Source organism: Megalobrama amblycephala, linkage group LG8 (genome assembly GCF_018812025.1).
Source record: "Megalobrama amblycephala isolate DHTTF-2021 linkage group LG8, ASM1881202v1, whole genome shotgun sequence".
In the NCBI taxonomy this organism is placed as follows: Eukaryota; Metazoa; Chordata; class Actinopteri; order Cypriniformes; family Xenocyprididae; genus Megalobrama; species Megalobrama amblycephala.
Genome location: NC_063051.1, coordinates 18,805,264 through 18,823,396, shown reverse-complemented (window position 1 = coordinate 18,823,396; position 18,133 = coordinate 18,805,264). Strand labels below are relative to the sequence as shown.

The 18,133-nt window shown below is 37.7% G+C and overlaps 1 protein-coding gene across 22 annotated transcripts in view; it reads left to right on the top strand.

The window, feature by feature from the left end:
• Positions 1-18,133, top strand: part of sgip1a (SH3GL interacting endocytic adaptor 1a) — a 98,757-nt gene that overhangs the window by 3,830 nt on the left and 76,794 nt on the right. The window contains exon 4 of one of the 22 annotated variants that reach the window (XM_048199852.1): positions 15,292-15,384. The exons of the other annotated variants lie outside the window; for them this stretch is intronic. The gene's annotated coding sequence lies outside the window, so the exon portion shown is untranslated. The remainder of the gene's footprint in view (positions 1-15,291; positions 15,385-18,133) is intronic. 22 annotated transcript variants of the gene reach the window in all.

Here is an 18,133-nt window from a genome sequence, read left to right as displayed (position 1 = left end):
TGTTTAATTATATAAAAAAAAACCCACACACTTCTTGCCATCTCTTTCTTGGCTGCTCATACTGTTCATCTTTGGCTCCCAGCTCACAATGAGGATCCATTTGAAGTCAGTACAGTGTTTACTCACACTTACCTGAGGAAATCTAACAGCTGGTTAAAATTTGTGACACAGCTCTGCAAAAGTCCACATTAAAGTGAAATCGGAATCGCAAAAAGTCGTCATAAGAAGGGGGGGGGGATGAGGGACACTTGTCTGCATTTGAGACCGAAGGGAACTATCAGATCCATTTTAGTCACATAGCACAGGTGCATGACACAGTTTGGAAACAAACCATGTTTCATTTGAGATATCTGAATGATATAGCACCTGTGCTATTAATTAAGCAGATTATGCAAGTGACAGTGATTCAGACCCACTGTAATTGAACCAGCGATGCTGTCACTGTGCAGACGTTTCTGCTTGTTTTTATTTCAACTTGGCACGGCAGAGTGACATGATGTTGCAAGGTGGCTGTAACCAAAACCAAACCGTTACGTACGTCATACTTGTCATACCGCCATCGCAACCTCTGTTGACCCAGCCATGGCTCAGCGATAGTTGCAGCAGCTGACGTTTGCCTGACTCCTTTCACGTCCCATAAATCAGCACTCTATTCCAATGAGTGTTTGGCAGTGTCCTGTGACCTTGATACTCAAGGTTTAACAGCTCACTGTATTTCTACAAAAGCAAAGCTTGGAAGAGCAAGGAAAACATGTTTGATAAATGGCTCCCCAGTTCATCTCAGAAAAGGTTCATCCCAAGGAGGCCAATAGGGGAGGCCTTTGTGTGGGACATTTTAGACAATTGTAGGTTTAAACACATGTAAACACACACACACTGTACAAACGTAAAGTTAGGTACAGTATAGCTACAATAAATCCTATATTCCAGTCTACACACACACACACACACGCACACACACACACACACACACACACACACGCACGCACACTCATTGTTGTACATCTGTCTTTGTGAGGACATTCAATGACACAATGCAATCTCTAGCTCCTTACCCTAACGCTACCCATCACAACTAACCGCCTAACCTGAACCCATACCCTAAACCTACCCTTAACCTAATTATAACCATATACCTAAAACCAAGTCTTGACCCTCAAACAGGGCTTTAAAGGTGTCTCAGAAAGTGAGGACAGGCCAAAATGTCTTAACTTTACTCTCTTTGCCCTCACTCAGATGGTCTAAAACTCAAACCTGTCCTCACAAAGATAGTTGTACAAATACACACACACACACACACACACACACACACACACACACACACACACACACACACACACACACACACACACACACACACACACACACACACACACACACAGAGGGGTTGGTCAATGAAACTGAAACACCTGGTTTTAGACCACAAAAATGGTGTGGTGTAGGACCTCTTTTTGCAGCCAATACACCATCAGTTTGTCTTGGGAATGAGAGATACAAGTCCTTCACATTGGCCTGGGGGATTTGAGCCATTCCTCTTTCAGAACAGTGGCCAGGTCACTATGTGATTTTGGTGGAGGAAAATGTTTTCTGACTTGCTCCTCCAAAATACACCAAAGTGGCTCAAAAATATTTAGATCTGGTGACTGTGCAGGACATGGGAGATGTTCAACTTTTATGTACGTCAAACCATTCTGTCACAAGATTTGCTGTGTTTATTGGTGTATTATCCTGCCACTACATGGCACCCCCTTGCCCACAGCCCAAGATTTGCAGTTTTGACACAAATTAAACATTTGGCATTAATACGAATGTCCAAAGATTTGGTTATAGCAGCCCGACTATATGAATATTGATTGAATATTGGAGCTCCTGACGTTTTGGTGGAAACAGGAGAGTCAAGGTGTGCATTTAATTCTGCATTGAGTTGGGCAGCTGTGTGGTTTCATATTTTTTGGATAAAATCCAGGTTAGTACCTGGACATCCCATTCTGACAGCTTCATCTTGCGTCGACAGTTACTCCTGTTGGATGTGGTTCGTCCTACGTGGTGGTATGCTGACATTACCCTGGATACTATAGCTCTCGATACGCCACAAAGACTTGCTGTCCTGGTCACAGATGAGTCAGTGAGACACACACCAACAGTTTGTCCTCTTTTGAACTGTAATGTGTTTCCCATTATGTTGTAAAATATTGCAATAATTTATGTACAGCTGTGCTTTTGCTCTGCTAATTCAACCTTCACACTCTGCCCTTACTGACGGAATGTAAAATCAGTGAAGATTAGCCACCAGGATGCGCATATATAGGCGTGAAACCTCCAACACTATATTGGCCAGTGTTTCACTTTCATTGTCCAACCCCTATCTCCGGCTTCATGTGGACGTAGCCTGAGAAAACTTAATCAGCCAACAAACAAAAACTGCCCGACGGCTGACCGTCAGCTTGGTGTGTTCCTGCCTTAAGAGCAAATGCATGCACGGATCATGCATTTTTTTTCTCAACTGAAGGCATAACTGACTATGTTTACTAGGATACTCACTGAAACGGGCATTTTTTTACGTAATTTTGTGTGAATTTGTCTGTTCAAGCACAAGAAGACATGAAGAGAGATCACCTTAGTATTTGCACACTGTCTGAAGATGCAGCTTTCAGGATGTGCGTTTTGGATATTTTGGATGTTAAATGTCCCACAATGTGCTATTTTGTGTGTTCTAGCACTTGAATATTTACATTAAAAGGCTTAAATTTTCATGAGGATGCAGCACTGACCCGTCAACTGTCCCGAGCTTCTTTCACATTTGTTCATGTTCATGTTCTTATATACCTGGTTTAGGTATACCCCACGTTACCCCACAAAGATGGCAAAATTCAAAATCCTTGTCGTTGTGTGGACATTTTTTGGTCCCCATGAGGAAAATGGCTTACAATTCTTAATGAATGATGTTTTTTGAAAATGTAAAAAAGTTTTCTGTGATGGGTAGGTTTAGGGGTACGGTAAGGGATAGGGGATAGAATATACAGTTAACTGATTAGTGTGGTTCTCAACCAGGGGGCCCACTAGATTACAATCAAGAAGTTAACTTTTCTTTTTTTCTTTTTTGTCCACCTAAGTAACTTTTGGTTTTATTCAGCATACAGTTCTTGAAATGGACAGAGCCTAAAATGAACACTCGCCAAGTGCCAAATACGAGTAAAAATCGGTGTTGGCGAGTATATGAAACTGTCAGTCGCCAAATGGCCGGTGAACATTTTTATGAATTCTAGCAGTGCAATGTTATAAGAACATGAACATGAACAAATATGAAAGAAGCTCCAGACAGTTGACGGGTCAGTGCTGCATCATCATGAAAATGTAAGCCTTTTAATGTAAATATTCAAGTGCTAGAACACGCGAAATAGCACGCTGTGGGACATTTAACATCCGAAATACCCAAATGCACGTCCTGAAAGCTGCATCTTCAGACAGTGTGCAAATACTAAGGTGATCTCTCTTCATGTCTTCTTGTGCAGACAAATTCACACAAACTTACGTTAAAAAATGCCTGTTACGAGTATCCTAGTAAACATAGTCAGTTATGTCTTCAGTTGAGAAAAAAAAATGCATGATCCGTGCATGCATTCGCTCTTAAAGGGTTAGTTCCCCCAAAAATGAAAATTATGTCATTAATGACTCACCCTCATGTCGTTCCAAACCCGTAAGACCTCCGTTCATCTTCGGAACACAGTTTAAGATATTTTAGATTTAGTCCGAGAGCTTTCTGTCCCTCCATTGAAAGTGTATGTACAGTAGACTGTCCATGTCCAGAAAGGTAATAAAAACATCATCAAAGTAGTCCATGTGACATCAGTGGGTTAGTTAGAATTTTTTGAAGCATCGAAAATACTACGACTTTATTCAGCATTGTATTCTCTCCTGAAATCCTTTCCATTGAATTGATTCCATTGAATCCTTTCATCTGTCGGCGTTGGTAATGCACTTTTACGTCGCCGTGGTTGTTTTTGGTGATTAGGACATCCGCGACATGCACACTAACGCACCATTTTAAAAAATATAGCAATACCAAAATACAAACAATGTAGAATAGCTTGAAACAGCGTGCGTCTCTCTCAGACTGTAAACGAAGCTCTGGCGCACCAGATAACACGTCAGCAGCGTCACTGCGGAGTCGTGACCCACACACCAGAGCAGAAGGGGGCAGTAATGCACCAATAAGCTAGATGCCAACCGCCGTAAAACAGGAAAGAAGAAGAAGAAGCGGAGTCATGAACGCAAATTGACAACAGACCCGGAAGAGAATACAATGCTGAATAAAGTTGTAGTTTTTGTTATTTTTGGACCAAAATGTATTTTCGATGCTTCAAAATGTCGCTGATGTCCTAATCGCCAAAAACAACCACGGCGACGTAAAAGTGCATTACCAATGCAGACAGATGAAAGGATTCAATGGAATCAATTCAATGGAAAGGATTCCGGAAGAGAAGACAATGCTGAATAAAGTCGTAGTTTTTGTTATATTTGGACCAAAATGTATTTTCAATGCTTCAACAAATTCTAACTGACCCTCTGATGTCACATGGGCTACTTTGATGATGTTTTTATTACCTTTCTGGACATGGACAGTATACTGTACATACATTTTCAGTGGAGGGACAGAAAGCTCTCGGACTAAATCTAAAATATCTTAAACTGTGTTCCGGAGAGGAACGGAGGTCTTACGGGTTTGGAACGACATGAGGGTGAGTCATTAATGACATAATTTTCATTTTTGGGTGCACTAACCCTTTAAGGCAGGAACACACCAAGCTGGCGGTCGGCCGTCGGGAAGTTTTTGTTTGTCGGCCGACTAAGTTTTCTCAGGCTACGTCCACACGAAGCCGGAGCTTACTCTATCCAATCTTTCTTTTTCCTCGTCTCAAGAAATACCACTGAAACGACTCAAAACGGTGTAGTATACGTGCCAGACCAGTATGTGGCGCTGTAAGTCTGCCACAGAGATACACTTAAAACAGCGAATAAGACTTGGAGCATGCGCATAAACCTTGCGCGCTGTATACAAACTATAGTAAAGTTTAGAAATAACATTTTATTTTGGCTCAGTAGCTTCTGCAGCATGAACAAAAGCATCTAGAGTCTGCTATTGTTGTTGATGTTGCTGTTTTGTGCTGTTAGCACTGTCTGACTACGTGGGGTGATGACATCATCATTTCACAAAATATACAGATAGGCTGTCCACACGAAAACATAAAGACGTCATTTTCAGATTTATCCACTCTGGGACCCGGTTTCAAAAAATAGTGGTTTCACCTTCCGAAAACGTCGGATCCGTGTGGACGAAACGCCTATCCGATACAAAATTTGTGCGTATTCACAAAAACGCGTCTCCGTGTGGACGGGGCCTTAGTGTGTTCCGCACCGTCAGCTGAAGTTGGTCCTCGTCGTCTTTTTTTCAGCCGAATCGGCGTTGGAGCTCGTCGATCCGTCAGGTCATCTGATTATTCTGATTGGCTGTTCAGATACTGCCACCTGCTGGTACGAAAAGGCATTTCATCTTATGCAGGCACAGAACGGACGTGCTACTTGGCCGTTAGCTGTTGAGTGTCGGTTTGGTGTGTCAGGCCAACTTTGGACCCAGACGCTGCTAGGGATGAGCATTTCAAGTAAAAACAATATTCGAAAATCGCTGGGAATTATTCGAATATTATTCGAAAATCGCACCCTCCCCCGCATGCACGCATCACGCATGTATAGGCTACATACACATAAACAGAAAGAGAGGGAGAGAGACCATTCACGCTTTCAATATTTTTTTCACGGTCATTCATAACGGTGCGGAGCAGACTGAAAACGCTTGCTCTCTGCACCATTATAACGCCCGTGTGGCCGTGAGCCTTACTTTCACTTTCAAATTAGCGCCAATTCGGTAGCGGCGATTGCTTGAATGCTGGGTTCATTGTTATTTTTAATAAAAAAAAACTCAACAACAAGGCAGTACAATGACAAACCCGCTTAAATGGACGCTTTTACATTTCGATTTGAAACCAAAACTTCCACCGTCGTCTTGTCAGTCAAGAGTGAGGCGAAGTGAAATCTGACTGACTGCTGCTGATTTGTGCTGCGACTCTCGTTCGGCTCGCGCTGAATTAAGTAGACACATTTTTTTTTATTTGTAGTGTCTGTTCTCTTACTTAACTAAATGATTTTTATTACTATAAAAAAAATCAAAAAATCAAAACGACGGTGGGTGGCGGTGCCGCGGTGGGCAAGTGATGATACGGTTGTGGCTATCTCAAGCCACAATGATTCTAGGCTGCCTAAACGCGTAATAACATATTGTGAACAGACTGAATGACGGCACTTATGTTAAAATTAATTGTAATGTGTCTGTTCTATGCCGCACAAGTCTAGTGTGTGTGTGAGAGGCAATGTCTGAGCTGATTAGCTTTTAGTTGCGTTATTGGCAGCGTGCGCCACCCTCTGGTTACAAGTCACCACCGCATCAAATGGGGAATTTTATTACGACGATAATCGCACAACCTATTCGATATTCTATAATTAAATCAACTAATCGAATATTCGAAAATCGTGACACATGCCTAGACGCTGCCAACGTGAGCCAACCCCGCAGTTTGCTTTCGTCACCACTAGTTCGTCGGCATCGGCTTGGTGTGTTCCGGGCTTTAAAGTGACAGCATCCTAATAATCCTGCTGATGTCTGCGTTTTTAATGTTAACCAAACAGTAAAGGAAAACAAAATAACTCACTGCTTTTGAACTTTAAAAAGGATGAAGACTATGCAGTGTTATTTATTTGATTATTTTACTTTATTACAATTCTGTACCTGAAAACTACTGTTATTTATTTCATTTGTATCTTTGTTGTATTATATTTATTTGTGCTATTGCTTGTAATTTGATTATTTGTTATTTGATGATTTTATTACTGACTGTTTACTTACCTTTAAAAATATAGGCTATTAAAATTATATTAGTTAAGCTGGTTCATGGCATTGAAATTGGAATAGAGGATTGTGAATTTTGTCATAATTACAGCATAAATGTCAGGGAAAATGTCTTATATTTGAGGACCTTTGAATATTGTGTTGGACAATAGGGGGTCTTCAGATCAAAAAGTTCGAGAACCTACACGTTGAGAGACATATTGATGTTGCTAATTCTCCTGATTTAAATATGTAAAGTTATTAACTGCCTAACAAGGATGATGAAATGACAATAATTAACTGGAGAAAGCTTCAGTTATAATGGGTTAGAAATGTTCAACAAATCATTTTGCACAATATGCCATTTTTGTTCCAGAAGTAGATTTGGTACAACCTTAAATAACACACATACAGATTTTTATCACACATATAGATTTTTATTTTAGTTTGTTTTGTAGATGTCGGTAGGGCAAGAACCATTTTGAACTGGTCTGACTTGGCCAGCAGAGGAAATCATTACTGTTTAGCTTTTCCGGATGAAAAGCATAATGAAAGATGCTGGAATATTCTTGGTGAGCTATGTTTCAGGTTATGATTCAGTCTTTGAGTGGGTTGAGCTTTATATACTCATACAGTTCTTGTTAAGAAAACAAAGGAAAGGAAACCCATTTTAATCTCTTCATAGTGTCTTTGCGCATGTAACAGCATCTTTTCAAAATGCTCTATCACATGCTAGTTAACAGGCCCTAAATGAGCCAGATTACCTACAAGCATAGTCTCTGCCAGCTTCATTGTGTGTTCCTTTACAGCTCCTATGCTTTGCCTCAGTGCCTGAAGGAGAAGAGCAGGCGCAATCGTTTCTCTTTCATGTGTCAGTGCAGATTTTTAGTGTGTAGGAGTGCCCTACATACAGGTTCCCTAGTGTTTCTGCTGGGTATCTCTCCTTCTACCTCTCTAGTCCCACAAGATCCGACCCCCACGATTGACCTAACCAACGCAGGGTCCATCAGAGGCTCATACGGCGGAAGTGATTCTTCCTCTAAGCCTAGAAATAGAGCTTGTTCAAAAGTGTCAGTTCACTGTGCATTTATTTAGCTTGAGAAGTCCCACATCTATTAATGAGACCTGGTTATTTGTGCCAGTTAGCACTTCTCCGTCACTACATACGCACAACCCACATTATAGTGACCTGTCTTGAAGTAATCCGGTCATAGATGCAGTTCAATAATGAAGGGTATGCCAGAGAGTCAAGGTGTACGAGCTCCATTTTATAACATGAAATGATATTAAGTGATAATGGGAATGGTACATACAAAGCCATCACTTAAATTAAATAAATATATATATCTTATACCCCTTATCTTGAACAAAATCCATGTAAAGACATCGTACTTTACAGTATTCTCTACTAGTGCTAATACTCAAGAACAAAACCACTGTTTTCCGCAGTGCTGCTTTATAGCTGATACGACTTTGAATTTTGCAACATCGACACTGTAATTGAACTGAATTGTATAAACATTGAACTGACTTCAGCTAAATAATGACACTTTTGTTTGATTAACAATATAATCATATTTTTCAAGTAGTAGTGTTTACCTTGTCTTTATATAAATAACATATAATGTTAACCACACACTAGCCTATGCTGTTAATGTGCCCAGTTTATGGGAAATATACTGCTCTGCTTTAGGTGTAGAGTGAGGGAGATGCGGGAAATGAGATCAGGGGAGGGGTACAAAAGTACATTTACTGCCTTGTTTATTCAGGTCTAGGGTCCCATCCAGAACCGCTAACTACTGTGAGTAAAACTAAATATATACAAACACACACACACACACACACACACACACATACAGTATAATGACACCACACCAAACCATTAGAGGTCCTAAACTGAGACCCTCTCTAGAGAATTTAAATTATAAGAGTGGTGTGCAAAACTTTTCCACTGTCTCGTTCTCAGCTGTGCTCTTAAGGCCAGTCAATGCATATGACATTCTATGTATGTATAAATCCTGTGAGTGAACATTACAAAAATCTTTAGAATATGAATTTGTCATTGTTGTGCAGCTTGCTCAATTGCGGCATTCTGTAGTGCAATATTTTTGTATAATGACCTCTATACTGTAAATTTGACTGCTGTTCCAGGCAAGCAGTCATGGCTCTTTGGCACTTTCTTCTCATTAAAAAAAAAAAAAAAAAAAAAAAAAAAAAAAATCATATCAGTATTTCATGACCATTTGTTTATTCATTCACCAAGACGTCATACAGGTACAGTCAGCCAGTCATTATCGCAAAAAAATCTCCTTCAGAATGATGCAACACTCCTCTGCTTCCGTCTGCATCGTGATCACCCTGTCTGGATTTATTTGTGATAATGACTGGCTCAATTTACATTATTCTTTACTTATTTTTTAGCAGCCAGTTTGATTAGATATTTCCCCAAAATATATATCAATGATAGCATGAGTTGGTTATGATAAGAACTGGTAGATGTAAAGTATTTAAAAATTGAACTAATTTTAGATGATTCTTTAATAAAGTAAAAATACATTGATTTAAAGTACGTGGCTCTTATTAGGTCATTCCTAATTCTCATATGTCCCCAAGCTCTTTAATCTTAGTTATACATCTTTTTTTACTATTGTATGGGGAGACATTTTGAGAACAAGGGAAGAGATTATTGGCACTAACAGAAATAGAAGTAAAATATATTAAAATTTAATACTGCTATTACTGTGATCATAGGGGTTTTATATTAAGAGCTTTTTATGCCTGTATTTGATAGGAAAGTGAGAAAAGTCAGGGGTAAGATCGGGAAATGAAAGGGTTTGTTGAACGTGCAGTTATTGAGAGCCCTTTAAGCCTTTTTACCTATAGCTTAGTGTCTTCCTAGACTGACTGATGGTGACCCTGCTAATTTTATATTTTATTATATTATAATTATATATTTGTTGTAAAATAAATATATATATTTTTTAATTTACTAACTTACTTACACCAAACATAATTGCAACTGAACTTTACAGCCAGTGATGGGCATGTATGCTTTTGTTTTATGAATGAGAGCATTTTTATAATAATAGTAATTCATTTTGTGTTCCACAGGAAAAAATAAAAAATAAAAATTCAATGAGTTTTGACATAAGGCTGCCAATCTGTTAAAATAGTAGTTATCTGTAGAAAGTGTGATCTGATTTAATTGTCTGGTCTTATCCATGTGAATATGTGATATCCGCCACAGTGTTTTTTTTTAATCTACAGTATAAAAATTTTGCAACTTAATTATCGAAGACACAAGGGAGTTGCATTAAAAATACATTTGGCTCAAAAATCTGAGAGGGCACGCCAGTCTGAATTGGCATGACGTTTCTGTCTGCACTTTCAGACAGACTTGCAACAAAGATTTTGCTATCTGCAAGTCTAGAACGTGATGGTCACCATGTCTCCTCACAGCATTTATAAGCCTTGCTGATTCAGACTAGCTTGCACTGAGATCAGCACACACTTATGAAGTTATAGCCTCTCTTGAACCCAAAACTAAAGGGTAACTGTTAGACACGTCTGCACGTGTGGAAAGTCCCCACGTCTTCATAAGCTTTTTGTAACCCTGACTCTAGTTCCGTTGCCGATGAGCGACGATGATTACAGGAGTGACCTAAACCAAAACAACATTCCTGTTGCAGAGCGATGGCACAGATTAGCGACGTGCCCGTCTGCTCTTCTCCTTTGCCTACGTGCAGTTTGCCAAGCAATGCCCTGTATAAGACGGACAAGGGTCGTCTCACACTTTCACACACCCTCATCAGCTCACTTCCTGCCTTCTTGGTGACCAAAAGCTTTTAAAGCAGATTGCAGCATCTCATATCTGCAACAAATGCTGAATATCAAGCCTAAAATACAGAAAAAGGGTCAAATGAGACTTAAGCCTCTAAAAAAACTAGAATTATTTTAAGCATCTTGAGACTGTAACTTTGATGGTTTTAAAAGTTGTTTGGGTTTCAGGTCAGCGAGTGACCCGCAAAAATCACTCCTTTGTTCATTAGCTCTAATGGTTCTGACTAAGATGAAAAGATATGAAGTTATAATGAACTATTTTTACATCTTTTACTGGAAATTGTCCTTTGGTTATGCCAGTGAGTTTTTAAAGATATAATCTGGTGTCAACGCCTCTGCATTATTAAAATGCCATTCTCAGAAACTGATTGATACAGATGATTATGTTACGGCTGATATTAAAATACGTTATTATTTTGCTTAAATAGTTAAAAAGTTTTGGGACAATAAGATTTTTAAAATGTTTTTGAAATAAGTCTTTTATGCTCACCAAGGATGTGTTTATTTAAACAGTAATATTGTGAAATATCATAACAATTTAAAATAACTTTTTTTGTATTTTAATATTACAAAACTTTATAAAAAAATTAAAAAAAGTAATTTATTCCTGTGATGGCAAAGCTGAATTTTGGGCAGCCATTACAGACTTCAGTGTCTCATGATCCTTCAGAAATCATTCTAATATGCTGATTTGGTGCTCAAGAAACATTTCTTATTATATCAATGTTGAAAACAACTTAATATTTTTGTGGAAACATTTTGTTCAAGATTCTTTAATAAATGGAAAGTTCATTCATCAAGAACAGCATTTATTTGAGATAGAAATCATTAGTAACAATGTAAAAGTTTTTACAGTCACTTTTGATTAATTTAAATATGTACTTGCTGAATAAAAGTATTATTTTTTTTTCCAAAATAAAAATAAAATGAGAATTACTGTAAAATCAATCAATTAATGTGCTACAAGTGATTTTAAGCATCACATTATAATGTACCTTAAAAAAATCTATGTAAAATGTTGTAAGTTTAAATCTTGCTGAAATGTAAAAAAAAAATATTTTTAAAAAAATTTTATTGAAACTATAAATTAAAAATGTTGTATATTATATAATGTGTTCGTATGAGAAACGCAGTGTCAAACATTGCCCCCCTATGTCTCCTGTGATCGCCACTGACTAGAAATAGGGATTTAGCAACGCCTATGGGTGGACTTTGTCTTGAGGGACAATCACACCCAGTGAGAAGGGCGGTTGTGGGTGGTTTTGAACTCAGCAGCACTTGACGACCCATTTTTGACTCTTGGAGCACTGTGGCAGAATTACACGTTTACATGTAGAGCACACCCTAAGAAGATCCTCAGATAAGCAGCCATTTACTGCACAATTAAGGCCTAACAGGTGCACACCCAGCACATGGACTCGCCTGCTTCTAAATCAGTTTGTGGCTGCTAGTGTGCATGCATGTACGTGAAGACTAGTGATCCAGATGCCCAGAGCCTGTCTGCCATCTATTGGAGACTAAAAAAAACGCTTGAGGGGGAAAGTAGGTCAGCAAATGTAGAGGAGGAGAGAAATGCAGGAGAAAAACCGAGATGTAAGAGAGTGGGATGATGGAGAGGGAAGACTTGAGAATATCACAGCTGGCTCTCTTTTTTTTTAATTCTCTCCCATCCCATTATATTTGCCCAAAACCTTGTTATGACAGAATAGTGTCAGCATAACTTGAATCTCTCATGAAACATTGAGAGGTGTTTTACAAAGTATGCGGCTTTCACTAATAACTAGGCCTTGTCTGGCAGCAAAAGGCACTTTCATTTGTACATAACTCAAGTAGGTTGAATAAATACCAACAGCACCCAAAAATTCCCTTAATTAGTTTTCAGTGGACATATATGGACGTGTAATCTCTGTTGTATTCTTAGCACTGTTTGAATTAAAAATCTCACTACGGCTATTTTTCTGATGTAAGGAAAACAGTTTCTGTTCCATTAAATTGCAGATTCATCTTCCCTGTACCATATGCTGCATTCATTTTCCTGGATAATTCACTCAGGAGGAAACAGAAGATAAAGAACATCAAGAGTGGGGTTATAGTGATATCTATTATAGTTATTTGATTTAAAATAATATGCTTTTAATTTGGTTTAATTAGTGAATGTGTCATGTTGGCAAGCTGGCCGCTGTAAGTTACATTGAATAGCACAAGGTGGCAGTGTTTCACTGTGTTGTTCAAAACTTGGTGTAATGGCTCTTTCACATGACCAAGACCAGAACTGCATACTGCATACAATATATAATGTACAGTACAGTCCAAAAGTTTGGAACCACTAAGATTTTTAATGTTTTTAAAAGAAGTTTCATCTGCTCACCAAGGCTACATTTATTTAATTAAAAATACAGTAAAAAAAAACAGTAATATTGTGAAATATTATTACAATTTAAAATAACTGTGTACTATTTAAATATATTTGACAAATTAATTTATTCCTGTGATGCAAAGCTGAATTTTCAGCATCGTTACTCCAGTCTTCAGTGTCACATGATCCTTCAGAAATCATTCTAATATGCTGATTTGCTGCTCAATAAACATTTCTGATTATTTTCAATGTTGAAAACAGTTGTGTACTTTTTTTTCAGGATTCCTTGATGAATAGAAAGTTCAAAAGAACAGCATTTATCTGAAATGCAAAGCTTCTGTAGCATTATACACTACCGTTCAAAAGTTTGGGGTCAGTAAGAATTTTTATTTTTATTTTTTTTTAAAAGAAATTAAAGAAATGAATACTTTTATTCAGCAAGGATGCATTAAATCAATCAAAAGTGGCAGTAAAGACATTTATAATGTTACAAAAGATTAGATTTCAGATAAACACTGTTCTTTTGAACTTTCTATTCATCAAATAATCCTGAAAAAAAATATTGTACACAAATATTTTGTACAATTGTACACATTAAATGTTTCTTGAGCAGCAGATCAGCATATTAGAATGATTTCTGAAGGATCATGTGACACTGAAGACTGGAGTAATGATGCTGAAAATTCAGCTTTGCCATCACAGGAATAAATTACTTTGTGAAATATATTCAAATAGAAAACAGTTATTTTAAATTGTAATAATATTTCACAATATTACTGTTTTTAATGTATTTGTAATTAAATAAATGTAGCCTTGGTTAGCAGACGAAACTTCTTTTAAAAACATTAAAAATCTTAGTGGTTCCAAACTTTTGGACTGTACTGTGTATGTATATATATATATATATATATATATATATATATATATATATATATATATATATATATATATATATATATATATATATATATATAGTTTATTATATTAGTTGATATTTTTGCCAGACTGAAATGTAAGGTCAGGTTGGGTTAGATCAGGTCAAGTGCATTGCATTGTGGGATACAGTATTACACACAGTGTGCTCAGTTATATTATATACTACACATTTTTGCAGATGCAGTCTGTCATCCACATATTCCATGCATATGGAAAATTTGGAAACTGAGCATTTTGCACATTGCAGAGAGAGTTAAAATAGAGTGCTATTCATGGCCCAGAATTCCATTTTATTGATATTATTCAAGGATTAACTTTCTAACTATTTATTTTTATTATATTATTTTATTTTATGAACTTTTTATGTTGAAAATATTTTTAGGTTACTCACTAAATTGACTTTTTAGCAAATGAAACCCATGAACTGGCACTTTATTGAAACAAGTCATTAGAGAGGATTATTTTCTTCAGATCTTTATTAAATATACTTGAATTATAAATTAATTTTAAATGATTGGATAATTACAGGTTCAAATTAACAAAATGTTAAAAAGGAACATGACCTTTCAAGTTGCTGTCCAGTTGGTTAACTCTATACACACACAGACACACACACACATACACAGTGTCACTGACTCTGGCATGTCCAAAGAGCTGTATTACATAACTGAGATCTTTAACAGACACATCATGAATATGCCAAAACAGGCCCAGAAGCAAAATTATCATGGACAGCTTATCCTGTTTTATTTACTTTGGATGCAGTGACAAGTAGCCAACAGCAGGGGACAGATTCATTTATATTTATGTTTTTGGATGCTTTTATCCAAAGCAACTTACAGTGTATCAACATTCATATTTTGAGAATGAAATCAATGACATTGTTGTTGTTAGTATCGTGCTCTGTCAGTTGAGCTACAGGTAGTTTTAGCTGTTGGTTTTTTATTCAAATGTTTTTTTTTCTTTTTAATGTAAATGTTTTTGTATGATAAGGTTTGTTCATGCAGATCGCTGTGTTGCGTTTTATATCTGTGGTTGTACTGTATATGTGTGTATTCTGTTGGGTTCCTGCTGTCAATGTGTTTCTAGTGTTTGTCCTCTGCAGAGAAGTAATTGGACTGTTCTGTCCTGCCTGTTCTTTCATGTTTCAGATTGCTGTCTGTCTGCTTCCAGCTTCTTTGACACTCTCCATCTCACTCTCTTTCATCTCTTTATTTAGCACCAAGAGACGCTGCTGATTGTGTCTAATGGACATTGATAAAGACGACTAAAGAACCTCTTACTGGATAGTTATTAAAATTGCATTGCTGAGGTATATTATCCTTTTGTATGTGTGTATGTGCACATATGTGTGTTACTCTGTGTCTCAATGTCATTGTGTTCCCTCTCATAATAACCTGTTAGTGATGTGCTATTTTTGTATAGCTTAGCAATAGCTGCTCCTGACCATAAATTTGGGTAGGGCAGATTCTGGGTCTTAGCGCTAGTTGATGATAAACATTTTGTGAGCTTTATATTCTAAGCAGCACAACTCTTTATATTTGCTGAACACATGCAGAGAGACACTTTTGGCAGAGGTCTATCGTCCCTGGATGCGTCATTCAGCCTGAGGGTGGCGCTCTAATTTTGATTAACAGGCATCTTAGTATTGCCTTAATGTAGTTTTAATTGCCTCAGAATGTTGTTTTAGACTGTTACAAAAAACAAAAACAACTATATAAAGGCTATTCAAATTAGCACATTTAAACTTTCATTAATTTGATATATATATGAAGAACAGACATACTAACTAGCTACTGACCTGATGCTGACTAATATAAACATAGCTGAAGCAGACTGTATAACGTCTTGGTCTGGAGCAAGGTTTACATAAGGTAACGCGAAAATAAGCGGGGCACTGTGAAATCTGCACAAATGGCTCTAAATTAGAGCACGCTGGAGTTCCATTTTTCACCACATATTTACATTTTAAAGTTGTTGGATGCTGTAGAGCTGGGCAGGGCTCAGGCACCCCAAGTACCCCTAAGAGTGGTGGACCTATGACGCATTTTTGTAGGCCAAAACCCCAGAAACGCGTTAGCATTTTAGCACTTCCGGTTCCAAAGTCAATGGATTTTTTTAATAGGTTTTTGGTTAAATGTCTAAAATTATGTCTGTGGTTAACACAAGCTCAAGGTACTTTCACGCTTTATTCTATGACATAAAATACAGTGCTCAGCGTGAATGAGTACACCCCCTTTGAAAAGTAACATTTTAAACAATATCTCAATGAACACAAAATCAATTTCCAAAATGTTGACAAGACTAAGTTTAATATAACATCTGTTTAACTTATAACATGAAAGTAAGGTTAATAATATAACTTAGATTACACATTTTTCAGTTTTACTCAAATTAGGGTGATGCAAATATGAGTACACCCCACAACAAAAACTACTACATCTAGTACTTTATATGGCCTCCATAATTTTTAATGACAGCACCAAGTCTTCTAGGCATGGAATGAACAAGTTGGCGACATTTTGTAACATCTTTTTCCATTCTTCAAGAATGACCTCTTTTAGAGACTGGATGCTGGATGGAGAGTGATGCTCAACTTGTCTCTTCAGATTTCCCCATAGGTGTTCAATTGGGTTCAGATCAGGAGACACTGAATCACTTTCACCCTGTTCTTCTTCAGAAATCCAACAGTGGCCTTAGATGTGTGTTTAGGATCATTGTCATGTTGAAAAAGTGTACGACGACCAGAAGCACGGAGTGATGGTAGCATCTTCTCTTTCACTATAGAGCAGTACATCTGTGAATTCATGATGCCATCAATGAAATGCAGCTCCCCGACACCAGCAGCACTCATGCAGCCCCACATAAGGACACTGCCACCACCATGTTTCACTGTAGGCATCATGAATTTTACTTTGTATTCCTCACCTTTGCGACGCCATACAGTTTTGAAGCCATCAGTTCCAAAAACATTTATCTTGGTCTCATCACTCCAGAGTATAGAGTCCCAGTAGTCTTCATCTTTGTCAGCATGGGCCCTGGCAAACTCTAGGCGGGTTTTTTTGTGCCTGGGCTTTAGGAGAGGCTTTTTTCGTGGACGGCACCCATGCATGCCATTCCTCTGCAGTGTACGCCGTATTGTGTCACTGGAAATAGTCACCCCAGTTTGGCTTTCTACTTCTTTAGATAACTGCAGTGAACTTGCATGCCGATTTTCTTCAGCCAAACTCATCAGAAGACGCTCCTGTCGAGGTGTTACCTTCCGTGGACGACCTGGACGTCTCTGTGAGATGGTTGCAGTTCCATCTTTTGTAAATTTTTGTACCACTTTTGCTACAGTATTCTGACTGATAAGTAAAGCTCTGCTGATCTTCTTGTAGCCTTCACCTTTCTGGTGTAAAAAAAATATTTTCTTTCTCTGGTCTTTGACATATCTCTTCCATGTGGTGCCATTTCTGACAGCATGAAATGGGAAGGGGTTTTAACACCCTTTTATAGTCATCTGTCTGCTGGACACCTGTGTAATGAATAATTAGACTCACCTGTGGTTGAATTCTTGTTAAATGAGACATTTGTAGTCTAAAATTTAGCTGTGCTCCAGAGACTTTTAGTGAGGGGGTACTCATTTTTGCATCACCTTAATTTGAGTAAAACTGAAAATTTTGTTCTCTAAGTTATATTATTAACCTTACTTTCATGTTATAAGTTAAACAGATGTTGTATAAAGCTTAGTCTTGTCAACATTTTGGAAATTGTTTTTGTGTTCATTGAGATATTGTTTAAAATGTTCCTTTTCAAAGGGGGTGTACTCATTTACGCTGAGCACTGTACATCAGTATTAACCTACCTGTGATTTTTTTTTCAAACTGTTACATTGCTAACAAGTGGCCAAATTGGACTACGGATGCCGTACAGGACATGCTGCATTCCAGATGAGGTTGGGACCTGGGAATATCCCAAATTAAATGTCCCACTTCAGACCTCAGTGAATTCCAGTCATCACACATTACATTCACATATTGACCACATGATGTCGCCATGACACAATGAGAGCATATCAT